This window comes from Microcaecilia unicolor, chromosome 1 (assembly GCF_901765095.1).
Source record: "Microcaecilia unicolor chromosome 1, aMicUni1.1, whole genome shotgun sequence".
Taxonomy (NCBI): domain Eukaryota; kingdom Metazoa; phylum Chordata; class Amphibia; order Gymnophiona; family Siphonopidae; genus Microcaecilia; species Microcaecilia unicolor.
The window spans coordinates 222,714,114-222,727,652 of NC_044031.1; the positions used below are offsets into that span (position 1 = coordinate 222,714,114).

Below are 13,539 nucleotides of genomic sequence, written 5' to 3' on the forward strand. Positions count from 1 at the left end.
TGTAAAACAATTGGATGACTCTGGCACATATGAACAACAATATTTGGAACATCAAAAACAAATGGATACATATAGACAGGAATTAAGGTTGCAGACAAGCACTAAATTCTGTAGAGATTAATTTGATTATACCAGGAAATATGTTTACCCCAGGATGGTCAAAAATTGGAGAATCCAGAAGAATACAGCGCTAGCTAAGAAAGTAGCCTTTTCATTGCGTTCGAGTGACTTCTCAGGGGAGGAACAAAATATCTGTACATGAGCTTCTAATCAAATGGAGGAATCTGCTTGTTTGGGCCTGACTCTTTAAGATTACCGGGTGTGAACACAAAACAACTGATAACGCATCAATCAAAGACAAACACCAAGCTCAAACCTGACAATAATTCTGTTTCATTTGTCATAATCTCATAATTTATCAGTTGAGATTTAAATTCTGCAGCTTGGATTATGATTCCTTTGATACTAGGGTGCATTTGCAAAAAATCTTTTGACAATTAAAATTGACATTATATTTTGGTGACCAAAATTCTGATCAATTTAAGGAGAATTACCTATTAGTTTTGAAGGAATAAGAACAAATTAAATCTCAGCATAAAACTAGATTTCAACATTTATCTGTAAGTCAGCAACAAACTTTGAAATCACTAATACAGGATCATTCTATAGTAATTAGTAGGGCAGATAAAGGGGGTGGGGTGTTTTTAATGGATGTGGTAGCCTACTGTGCTGAGAACAGAGAGCTTCCTTTTTCTCAATTTTATCAGGAACTCCCCAGTGATCCCACATTCATCTAGAAGCTTTTTAGCTCGGGCTAATCAGAATGGAATAACTTCATACGTGGAATATAAGTTTTTATTGTGTGTATATCTTGTGGTTCCATACATTTATTTAATCCCAAAGATTCACAAATCATTAACTCAGCCTCCGGGTTACCCTATTTTCTCTGGACAGGGCTCTGTTCTAGAACTGCTTTCTCAATACTTAGATTCCTATTTACAAACTTATGTTCCAAAGATTAATTCAAATGTGGGAGATTTGCTGCATTTAATTTATATTATGGAAAAATTACAGATTTCTACATCCAGTACAGTGACTATGGTTACTTTGGATGTAGATTCTCTTTATACCAACATCCCGCAGGCAGGTGCCATTCATTTGCAACAGGCATATATATCTGCAGACAAATAGCTATTAAAAGCTATGGCTGAATTTGTTATTTGCATTAATGATTTCACATTTTCTATAAACAAAAGGGGTTGCGATGGGGACACAGTTGCTCCAACTATTTCATGCTGGTATATGGAAATGTTTAAAGATAGATTCATCTACAATTCCCTTTATTTGCCAGCAATTATTTTGTGAAAAGAATTTATAGATGATGTCTTTTATTGTGGGGAGGAGATTAGTATTCTCTTCAGCAATTTCTATGATATCGTGTCTGACATACAGAGCTACTCCTCCACCTTTACAACCATCTCTATCCTTCCTAAATAGATTGTAGCCTGGCATGTTTGTATCCTATTCATGGAAATCATTGAACCATATCTCTGTGAGAGCAACAATGTCTAAGTCTGCCTCTAACATCAGGACTTGCAGATCATGAACTTTGTTGCTTAGACTGCAAGCATTTGTGGTCATCGCTTTCCAGCTATATTTCAATGGCAATCTCAACTTCTGTTTAGTTTTGTCCTTAGTCTCCCTTCCTGCGTGTTGGTAAGAAGTGATTCGCTAACAGTTTGCATTGTTTTCTTTACTACTGTCACACCTTGTCTTTAGCTGGGGGTGACCACTGAAGTGACCTGCCTCCCTGCCTTCTAGTTTAAATGCCTAAATACATATTGTCTGAATTTCTCTCCAAGGATATTTTTCCCTGCCATAGTGAGATGCAGCCCATCATTACAATATAGTCTTTAGTTTTTCTATGTATTGCCCCATCCTCCTATATACCTAAAACCTTCTTGATGACACCAGGCTTTGAGCCACCTATTGAAATTCTCTGTAATTTGTAAACGTTTCTCTGCCTTTCCAAAAGTACTTCAAAAAAAGCTACAGTTTGTACCAAAGATTTTAACCCCTACCCCAGCTCCTGAAAAGCTCTCTGCACTGCAAGTGGCTAGGTCATTTGTTCCCAGGTGGATAACAATATCAGTGTTAGACTCCTTAGTTTACTCTCTGGTAGCTGAGGATCCTGGAAGGCATTTCACTTTGCTGGGCCCCTTGAACTGTGTTTCAGAGTTAATGCCTCTGATAATAGAATCCCCTATCAGCAACAGTTTTCTGATATGAGATTCTTTATTAGTGCTTTGGGGGTGTCTTTTCTCTTGGGACACCTTCATTGTTTTTTGTTCCACCACAGTTCTATTTTCTGAATCATCACAGTTCTGTAATGGAGCAAAAGAATTCTGGAGCAGCAATCATGATGGTGGATGCTTCTGTGCCACACATCATAGTCTATCTGAGTCTAATGTGATGCATCTGTTCTTAGGTGGTTTTATTCTTTGAGGAAGTTGTGAGAAATTGGTATGATTCTGTGCATGGATAGAAGCTGCTTTAATTGCACCCAATTCCTGCTTTAGTTTGCTGAGCTCCTGTATTCTACTAGAGAGCTGAAGACAGATAGAACAAGCTTTAAGCCTCCAGATGGTGTGCCTTGGAACTAAAGCACCACAATTATTACACAGAATAAAATTCATCTTTATTGGCTGGAATGGGTACGAACAGGTGTACTATGATAGAATTAATAGTCTGTAAGATTGCCTGTGTATGACTAAGGAGTAATGTTAATGATTTTTGGGTTGTCTATATATGAGTAGAAAACCCTGGGGAGGGTGGGTGGACTATAAGTCCAAGTGAGTCAGCCAAGTTCTCTATCAAAAATGTTCTGGGACAAGCAATGACACAGTTTGCTAAAATAATCAAATTCCAGTTTGATACAACAGTTAAATGCAGCTGTAAACTAACTTTTCTCCTGTAAATCTAAATATTTCCAATAATTATAGCAGTCTCTGCAATGTAAATGCAAATTAACCTAGTTGTAAGACTAAAACTGCTTTTTGTACCTAGGACTAGCAATGGAAAATAAACCTGGCAGTACTTGACAATAGTATAGTAGCCAAAGTTAGAATTCTACAGCTAGAGTTAGCAGGGTAAAGGAGAAGAAACGGTTTGAAATGCCTATGCTCTACTACCATCTGAGCTAGGCAGAAAGGGAAAGCTTTTTTGTTTTGTCCTTTTTAGGGTCTGGGTTAGAAGACACAGAAATACATCACAATACAGAGTCATGGGACAAATTAATTAAGCAATAAGCAATAAAGTCAAGAGAATAAATATATCAGGTAGCTAAACCTGTAGCGAGAAAGTTGAGAAATGAAGAATAAAAATATCAGAACAGTTAGTAGTATTATGGTTCAGTTCCAGCACATAGTGAGTTTCCTGGAATCCAAAGAGTTACAAGATCTGAAGAAACATGGTTTCACCAAACAAAAATTGTGCCAAACCAATCTGATCAATTTCTTTGACTGGGTGGCCAGAGAATTGAAAAATGGTCATCCATTAGATGTGAGTCTACTTGGATTTCATTACGGCCTTAGATGCAGTCGCTCATAAATAAACTCAGCAGGCTAAAGTCAGGACATAAAGTGGTGAACTGGATTGTGAACTGGTTGACTGACAGCAGAGAGTAGTGGTACATGGGGATTACTCAGTGAACAGAAATGTAAGTAGTGGAGTGCCTCAGGGATCAGTACTTGGGCTGATTCTATTCAACATATTAGTGAGCAACCTTGCTGAAGGGTTAGAAGGAAAAGCTTGCCTTTTTTTAAGATGACACCAAGATTTGCAACCAGAATGGGATCCCCAGAGGGAGTGGACAATATGAGAAGAGATCTACAAAATTAGAAGAATGGTTGAATGTTTGGAAGTTCAAATTTAATGCAAAGTGCAAAGTGAAGCACCTGGGGTATAGAAATTCAAAAGAGCAGTATGTGCTAGGGGATGAGAGACTGACATATACGGATCAGGAGAGAGACCTTGGGGTGATAGTGTCTGAGGTTCACAAGGTGGCAAAACAATGTGACAAGGTGGTGGCTGTTACTCAAAAAATGCTAGGCTGCATAGAGAGAGGCAGGAGGTGTTGATGCCCCTTTGCAAGTCATTGGTGAGGCTCTGCTTGGAGTATTGTGTCCAATTTTGTAGGCTGTATCTCTTGAAAGACATAAAAAGACTTGAGACAGTTCAGAGCATGGTGACAGAAATGGTACAGGATTTGTGCCATAACACGTATGAGAAGTGACAGGAGGACTTGAATATATATACGCTAGAGAAAAGGAGAAAGGTGATATGATACAGACAAGTAAGTACTTTAAAAGGTATTAATATACAAAAAAACCTTTTCCAGAGAAATAGGGGCAATAGAACTAGAGGACATGAATAGAGGTTGCAGGGAGATATACTTAGGTGTAGCATCAGGAAATACTTTTACACAGAGAGGGTAGTGGACATCTGGAATACCCTTCCAGGAGAGTTGGTACAGTCAAAAATGGTTAGTGAATTCAAAAATGCATGGGATAGACACAGGAGATACCTAAATAGAACGGAAGTACAACATGGCTGTTGAGGTGTTATGTTGGGTAAGAATAGTGGAAACTAAGGCCGATGGTAGACAGACGTCTAGGGTTTGTATCCCGCAAATGGCATAAAATGTAAAGAAGATTTACCAAATCCAACATGGCAAAACTAAGGCCAACACTGGACAGACTTCTATGGTCTGTGTCCCACAAATGGCAAAAGACAGGTGAATCTTCAGCAACTTCAGTGTTCTAGATCACCTTATTTTCATGTGCTGCGTGTGAAGGTAATGTGCAGCTCAGGGGGAGGAGAAGACATCTTGACTAGTAAGTTGAATATTAACAGCAATACTTGGAGATGATATATGGTTATAACCAAAACTACATTATATGTGGCTGTCTATATAGTTGGCATGGTGGAGATTTGACAACTAGTGTTTAAGGTGGGGCCCCACATAGAGTGGTGGGTGCTGTTCTGGCCACCTCATTGGGCAGACTGCAAGGACCATGAGGATCTTTATCTGCCATCATTTACTCTGTGTTTTTAAAAAAACCTATATGTACCTTTGAGCTGCTGTAAATCCCAATGTGGGCTATTTTCCCAGTACACATGCATTCCCTACACAAAATGGGGAATATATGGACAGATTTAGTCTCACCCCAACCATACCCCCTTGAAGTCTTTGCGTGGTATAGATCTTCACATATAAATAGCTTTCTAAAATTGGTATTTACACTAGTAATATTCCACTTATACAAGTCTGCTTATGTTGTACATCTGTAGAGGAAAAAAGACTTCAGAAGCTCAGCAGGCTGCCTTATATTGGAATGTTTTATAAAGCAAGTCTACAGCATATACATGTTATTAATCTTATTTACACTTTTAACCAATATATAAATAAGTGTTATTGTATGTAGATATTTTTCTAAAATAATGGCCATTGTGTGGTTGCCATCGTAACCGTTTTGAGTGTATAGAAAGAAAGCATGTGCTAGTGTTTTTTTGTTCTACTCAATTAATCCTTACTAACTCATGCAGTCTCAAAAAAAATTATCAGTCACAATGAGGTCCTTTTACAAAGCTGTGGTAAAAAGTGTCCTGCAGTCATTAGGCGCACACTGGGCCATTTTTTACCACAGAAGGGAAAAATGCAATTTTTTAATGGGCTGGGAAATGGGCCTGTGTCAAAATTAAAACTAATGTGTGCCAGGGGCGTAGCCAGACTTCGGCAGGAGGGTGTCCAGAGCCCGAGGTGAGGGGGCACATTTTAGCCCCCCCCGGCACCGCCAACCCCCCCACCATTGCTGACCCCCCGCCACCAACTTTGACCCCCCCTGCCATTGCCAAAACCCCCCACCACCAACTTTGACCCCCCCCCCCGCCAAAGACCTTCTCGACCCCCCTCCCGCCGCCAACCCGCCGTCACCAACCCGTCATTGCCTACCTTTGATGGCGGGGGACCCCAACCCCCGCCAGCCGAGCCGAGGTCCTCTTCTTCCCAATCCCGCGCAAGGCTTCATTCTAGTCTTGCAGGACGTCAGACTACAACGAAGCCTTGCACGGGATTGGGAAGAAGAGGACCTCGGCTCGGCTGGTGGGGGTTTGAGTCCCCCGCCAACAAAGGTAGGTGACAGCGGGTTGGCAGCGGGAGGGAGGGTCATCGGCAGGGGGGTCCAGGGGCAAATCTACGGGAGCCCAGGCCCCTGTGGCCCCATATTGGCTACGCCACTGGTGTGTGCCTATTTATGGCCTGAGCCCTTACCACCACCTTTTGACTTAACAGTAAGAGCTGATGCACTACCCACACGGTAAACATGCACCGTGCACCAATGTGGGCATGCTGCAGGTTACCGGCGGGAATGCTTCCCCCCCCCCCCCCCCCCCCAATAGAAAATAGAAAATTATTTTCTACTGCAGGATTTGGCACATGCCAAAATCAGAATTACTGCCAGGTGCATGTGCTACCCCGGCGGAAGTGCAAATTGGGTGTGTGCTACCCACAAGTTAGCCCTCCTGTGCCTTGGTTTTATTTCAACTGATCTGTTAGAAAAAACGTACTGAAGAAAAATATATTTTGAGAATAAGAAAATGGGTTCATGTTCTTCATCATATTTAACCGAGTATACAAAAGTGAATGCAAAAAAATGAACAAAAGTGAATTAAATCAAATCGATATGATGGTTTTTGCACTTACTTCAAAAAGAGAAATTGATCTGCCTATCTATAGATACTGGAAAAGAAAAAGAAACTACCACAATCCAATTAGTTACAAGCCTATAAAAGTAGAATTATCTTCTGTCTGTTTCCTCTTGAATTTTTTTCTAGCGTATGCTGTTCACGGTGACTGGCATCCACAGAAATGAATGTTATATTTTCAGTTGTATAAGACCTCTGTGCGGTAAAAATGACATTCTACTTTCATCAGAATGACAGAGAGAAGCACATCTTAGGGAATATAACATGTTGTCTTCTAGTCCAATGCAAGCTATAATTGCAGTGAGGTTCAACGTAGCAGAAGTGACATTTGTCAAATAGGCAATTCTGTATGAATGGATCAGGCTACACGCCAAGAACATTCAAGGAGTTGCACAATTTTAATTTCTAGAAATAGACCAGGCTGGAGACAAGACAGAGTATAGCGGTTAAAACAGCAGGCTAAAAGCCACAGAAATCACAGTTCACAACATCCTAGTGACATTTGTTCTGGCATCAAGGAAGTTGCTTAGGGGCCTTTCAACTAAAACATGCTAGAATCTGGGGTTGGCACGTTTAACATGGGACTTTCCTGTACACTAAGTCCACATTTAACACCTCAGTTTACAAGGTTTCTTTTGAAGGGCCTGTGCTAATTTTTCCATGGGAGCACTTACCGCCTCCTATTTAGTAGATGCTATATGCTCCTGATTTCTCTGTGTTATCTAGTTAGCACACACTAATTATAATGCCTTAGCTGGATAATACTTCCATGTCCATTCCCCACCCATCAGTGGTGTAGCTATGTGAGGCCTTGGGCCCCCCTCCCAATTTTGTTTGGGCCCATGGTTTTGCTGGCGGGGGTCCCCAACCCCCACCAGCTGAAGCATTGTCCAACTCCAGTCTCTGGCGGCGCTGCATTGCCTGCCCTGCTCTGTCTTCCCCTCACGTCCGGCATGCTCCTTTTAGTGAAACTGAGCATGCTCAATTTCACTAAAAGGAGCATGCAGGACGTGAGGGGAAGACAGAACAGGGCAGGCAACGTGACAGCAACGCTTCAGCTGGAGGGGTTGGCGATGCCTGCCAGCCAAGGTATTTGCTGCTGCGGTGGTGGGGGCGAGGCGGCGGCGGCAGTGGCAGCAGGGTGGCAGAACAAAATGTGCCCCCCACCTCGGGTTCTGGCCACCTCTCACCACGAAGTCTGGTTACGCCCCCGCCACCCATGCCAGCTGTGTTTCACCCTTTGCAGAGCTGCATCAGGGGGAATAAAGACTGTTAATAAACACTCTCTGATACTGTTAGTATCAAATCATTAAAAAACAAGTACATAAAAGTATATACATATATAAGTGATTACATTATACAACAAACTTATAATGATACCATGCAAATAAAGGAACAGCATTACTAAATGTAAAACCAACAATAAAGAGCATAACTACTGTACTGGGTAGCTACATAATAAATATGTGTGACATAAATAATACAAAAAATATTATGGGGATCAGATAAGAGCACATACCTATGGGTATCACCTATGTCATAAAATAGCTGGGAACAAATAAGAAACAGAAACCATTAGGAAATCTTTAGTTCAGCTCTCTATGCAGCTTTAGTGAGTCTGACAAGCAGCTCCCCATAGTGTTCTATATATTTAAAACACTGGTCAAAAGTGAGCTTACCAAACAAACATAAGAGCCATATATTGTAAGAAAAGATAAATTTTTAGAAAAGATATCTAAATTCAGCATTTAAAACAGCAGCACATAAGGAGTAAAAGGCAAACTTACTGGCTCTTTCTCCAACACACTCTGCAGCTCGACTTGCAGCTGTGGTGAATGAGACAGGCACTTTCTCATAATGCCTTTTTATGCTTAGAGCACAGGTCAAAGGTGACCCTACCAAACTAATAGGAAATCTCCTATTATTATGAGATATGACAGTACAAACTTGCTAGCTGTCTATGCAGCCATAGTGAGTCTGACAAGCAGCTCCCCGTAGTGTTGGTCAAGCAAACAAAAAAGATCAGGAGCCATACCTCATCAATCAGAACTACATAATAAAAAATTGAGAACTAAAAAACAAGAATCTTTAGAAAAAATATTTTAAAATGACATTTAAAATAGCAGCACATGTGTAAAAGGCACACTTATTAGTTATGATGAATCATCTATATGTTCAATCTTTGCTTTACCCTTCACTATCAATTATAATGCTCTATTACATGTTCTGTTGACATTGTAAGTAGTATACTATGCCATACTTTGTATTGTTATTTTAATATTTTTACTGCTGTAATTGCCTATTGCTCATGTTTGATCTATTCTTAATATACATCGCCTTCAGTGAATTCCTTAAAAAAAAAACTGTAAATAAATCCTAATAAATAAATAAATAAAATCAGAGAGGCACTTATTATGCTTAAGGCACAGGTCAAAAGTGATTTTACCAATGCATAAGAAAATCTCCTAATTTGCTAGCTCTCTATGTAGCCATAATGAGTCTGACAAACAATTCCTCATAGTGTTTTATATATTTAAAGCACCAATCAAAAGAGGGCTTACCATGCAAACAAAAAAAACATAAAAAAATGTTTTTAAAAGAAAAAAGATCAGGAGCCATACCTCATCAATCATAACTATATAGCTAAGAAACAAAGGGCTCCTTTTACTAAGCCATGGTAAAAAGTGGCTTGCGGTAGTGTAGGCACAGGGTTTGGGCATGCACAGAAATATTTCTCAGCACAAGTACCAAAAATGCTTTTTAAAATTTTTTCAGAAAATGGACATGCGGCAAAATCAAAATTGCTGCACATCTATTTTGGGTGTCTGACCTTACCGCCAGCCATAGGCCTAGCGGTAAGGAATCTGTGCGGTAACGACCTACGTGTGGATGCGTGCCAAAAATGACATCACCGCAAGAGGCACAGGGTAGTCGGGCGGTAAGTTCATTTTGGTGTGCGTTGGGCGCACAGAGAGCCTTAAGCAGCTTAGTAAAAGGGGCCCAAAAAACCTTTAGAAAGAGTATCTAAAAATCAACATATTCACAGGAAAATCTCCAAGTTGAAATTTTGAAACTCAGATTTGAGGCATGTTTCTCTGCTGTTTGTCTAAATTGCAAGGGGACATGTTTTGGACAAGATTTGGGTGGGCCCATATTTGGGCATTTTCCCGGGATAATGGAACAAGGTTAAAACATCTAGGACAAAAAATGGAATATATTTTTTTTTTATCTAGACCTGTTTCAATCATGATTAAAGTCACAAAAACTTAAGTGACCAGCTAACCCCTGGAGAGATTAAGGCATGACCTCTCTTAATACCCCAGTGGTCACTGTCTCCCTCCCACCCCAAAAGATATGACACTGACATACATACCAAGAGTGACAGCAATGAAGAAAGAATCTTAGCAACTCACCTATTAGCAAGAAGGTAGCTGGGGAGACTAGACAGAAGGATAAACAGAGGGTGAGAGAGACAATAAATAACTGGAATGGTATGTGTACAAATGCTCAAAGTCTATGCAACAAAGTTCATGGTCTGCAATTCCTGATGTAACAGGCAGACTTAGATATTGTTTCATCACAGAGACATGGTTTGATGACTCCCATGAATGGGATGCAAGCATACCGGGCTATACCCTATTCAGGCAAGATAGAGATGGTCAGAAAGGTAGAATGGTAGCTTTATATGTGAAAAACAATATTAAAGTGGCAAAATGCAGGGGACCTGGGGATAGGAAGAAGTGATATAGATTGTCTTAGAAAGAGAAGATGGAACATCCATCCACTTGGGTAATGTCCACAGACCTCCAAAACAAACAGAGAAGTTGGACAAAGATTTGGTCACTGATATCCAAATGTTAGGAATGAAGGGGGATGTACTGTTGCTGGGGGATTTTAACCTGCTGGATGTGGATTGGAAGGTCCCATCTGCCGAAGCGGAAACAAGTAGAGATATTATGGATGCTTTTCACAGTGCACTGCTGAGACAAATGGTGATGGAGCCCACAAGGGGAGGGGCAACGCTAAATCTTGTGCTCACAAATGGAGATAGTGTATCCAACATCAGGGTGGGTACCCACCTGACTATTAGTGATCATCACATTGTATGGTTTGATGTAAGAGCTGAAGGAGAAAGTGGACACACAAAGCTCAAAATCCTGGATTTTAAGCATGCTAATGTTGTTAAAATGGAGGAGTACCTGAAGAAAGAGCTGATGGGATGGAAGAACTTAAGAGTGGTGGAGGATCTGTGGTTCAAACTGAAAAGAGCTATAAAATCAGCAACAGATCTTTTTATAAGGAAGGTAAACAACAACAAGAGAAAAAGGAAATTGATATGGTCACCAAACAAGTTGCTGACAAAATAAAGGCAAAAGAAACACAAAAGAACACAAAAACAGGACCAGCTAAAACTGAAAGAAGTGAACATAGAAATATGGCTGGCGTAGGCTCTAATTGAAGATCATAAGGCTAAAAACATAAAGAAGGGTGAAAAGACTTTTTTTTTCCAGTATATTAATGAACAGAGGAAGGCTAAAAATGGAATTGTATGACTGAAAGATGCTATGAATCACTATGTGGAGAGTGATGAGGAAAAAGCAGGCGTACTTAACAAGTACATTTATTCTGTCTTCACTGAAGAAAATCCTGGCTGGTAAAGGTACATATGAAAATGAAGTTCATATTGCACTGTTTGCAAAAGAAAGTGTTTATGAATAACTAGAAAAACCAAAAGTGGACAAGTCATGGGGCCAGATGGAATCCATTTCAGAATCCTGAGGGAGCTCAGAGATGTTCTGGTGGGTCCTCTTAAAGATGTGTTTAATAAATCCTTGGAGATGGGGAGGTTCCATGGGATTGGAGAAGAGCATATGTGGTCTCTCTTCATAAAAGTGGAGACAGAGAAGAAGCGGGAAACTACAGGACAGTAAGCCTTACTTCGATGGTTGGGGGAAAAATGGAGGCGCTGCTCAAGGAAAAGATAATAAGTTTCCTGGAAACCAGCAGGCAACATGGTTTCACCAAAGGAAATCGTGCCAAATGAATCTGATTCATTTATTTGACTGGGTGACCAGAGAATTGGATAGTGGACGTGCCCTGGATATCGTCTACTTGGATTTCAGTAAGGCCTTTTACACAGTCCCTCGTAGAAAGCTCATAAATTAACTCAATGGGCTAAAGTTAGGACATAAAGTTGTGAACAGGATTGGGACCTGGTTGGCTGACAGAAGGCAGAGGGTTTTGGTAAATGGAGCCTACTCAGAGCATAGAAATGTAAATAGTGGCGTTCCTTAAGGATCACTACTGGGGCTGATTCTATTCAACATATTTGTGAGCAACATCACTGAAGGATTAGAAGGGAAATTCTGCCTTTATGTAGATGACACCAAGATTTGCAACAGAGTGAATTTCCTGGATGGAGTGGACCATATGAGAAGAGATCTACAAAAATTCGAAGAATGGTTGAATGTTTGACTGTTAATATTTTGGGGTCCTTTTACTAAGGTGAGCTAATGGATTTACCAAGCGCTAATGAATAGCATGCGCTAAATGATAAGATGACCATAGGAATATAATTGGCAACTTAGCATTTAGTGCACGCTAAATCTGTTAGTGTGCCTTGGACCCCTTAATGCAAAGCAGTACAAAATGATACACTTGGGGTGTAGAAATTTAAAGTGAGAGACTGGCACGCATGGATCAGGAGAGAAACCTTTGAGTGATAGTGTCTGAGCCTCTCAAGGCGGCAAAACAATCTGACAAGGTAGTGGCTGTTGTCCGAAGCATGCTAGGCAGCATAGTGAGAGGCATAACTAGCAGAAGAGAGGTGTTGATACCCCTCTAGAAGTCATTGGTAAGGCCCCACTTGGAGTATTGTGTCCAGTTTTGGAAGCAATATCTGTTCAAGGACATAAAAAGACTTGATGCGAATTCAGAGGAAGGCAACACGAATGGTACATGATTTGTGCCATAAAATGTATGCGAAGAGATTGGAGGACTTGAATATGTATACGCTAGAAAAAAGGAGAGAGAGAGAGAGAGAGAGAGAGAGGTGATATGATACAGACATTTAAGTACTTTAAAGGTATTAATATACAAACAAACCTCTTCCAGAGACATAGGGGCAGTAGAACTAGAGGACATGAATGGAGATTGCAGGAAGGCAGACTTAGGCGTAACGTCATGAAATACTTTTTTTTACAGAGAGGGTAGTGGATGCCTAGAACGTCCTTCCAAGAGATGTGGTAGAGTCAAAAACGGTGAGTAAATTCAAAAATATGTGGGATAGACACAGGGGATTCCTAAATATAAAGAGAATGGAAATGTAATATAGCTTTTGAGGTGTTATCATGGGTAAGAGTAGTGAGAACTGTCACGTGCTGTAAGTGAGGATGCTGTGCAGCTCAGGGGAGAGGGAAGACATCTTGACTGGTAAGTTGAATACTGTCAACAATATTTGGAGATGATATGTGGCTATAGCCAAGACTCCATCATGTTTGGCTGCTTATATGGCTGGCATGATGGAGACTTGATACCCGCATGGGTGACTGGGGCTACACAGAGTGGTGGGCGCAGCTCTGGCCTCCTTGTTGGACAGACTGGATGGACATTGCTGTGTTACTGTGTTCATTTACTTGCTCTCTGACAGCTTCAGGTATTATGGTCATTTCTATTAGAGCAGCAAGCCGGTCCCAGGAGTAGGCTGGTGGTCAATGCAGTAGACTATAGAGAAAGGGGACCCATGTTTGTATCCTACTCTAACGAATACACTTG

General features: G+C 40.7%; 1 long non-coding RNA gene across 1 annotated transcript; it reads right to left on the minus strand.

Annotated features, from left to right (window-relative positions):
• Positions 1-1,598: 1,598 nt before the first annotated feature.
• Positions 1,599-12,733, minus strand: LOC115460176. Its single transcript, XR_003940397.1, has 3 exons — positions 12,724-12,733; positions 8,569-8,573; positions 1,599-1,692 (listed from the first exon to the last, which is right to left on the minus strand). It is a non-coding gene; the product is annotated as an uncharacterized LOC115460176 (long non-coding RNA).
• Between the last annotated feature and the right edge of the window lie 806 nt (positions 12,734-13,539).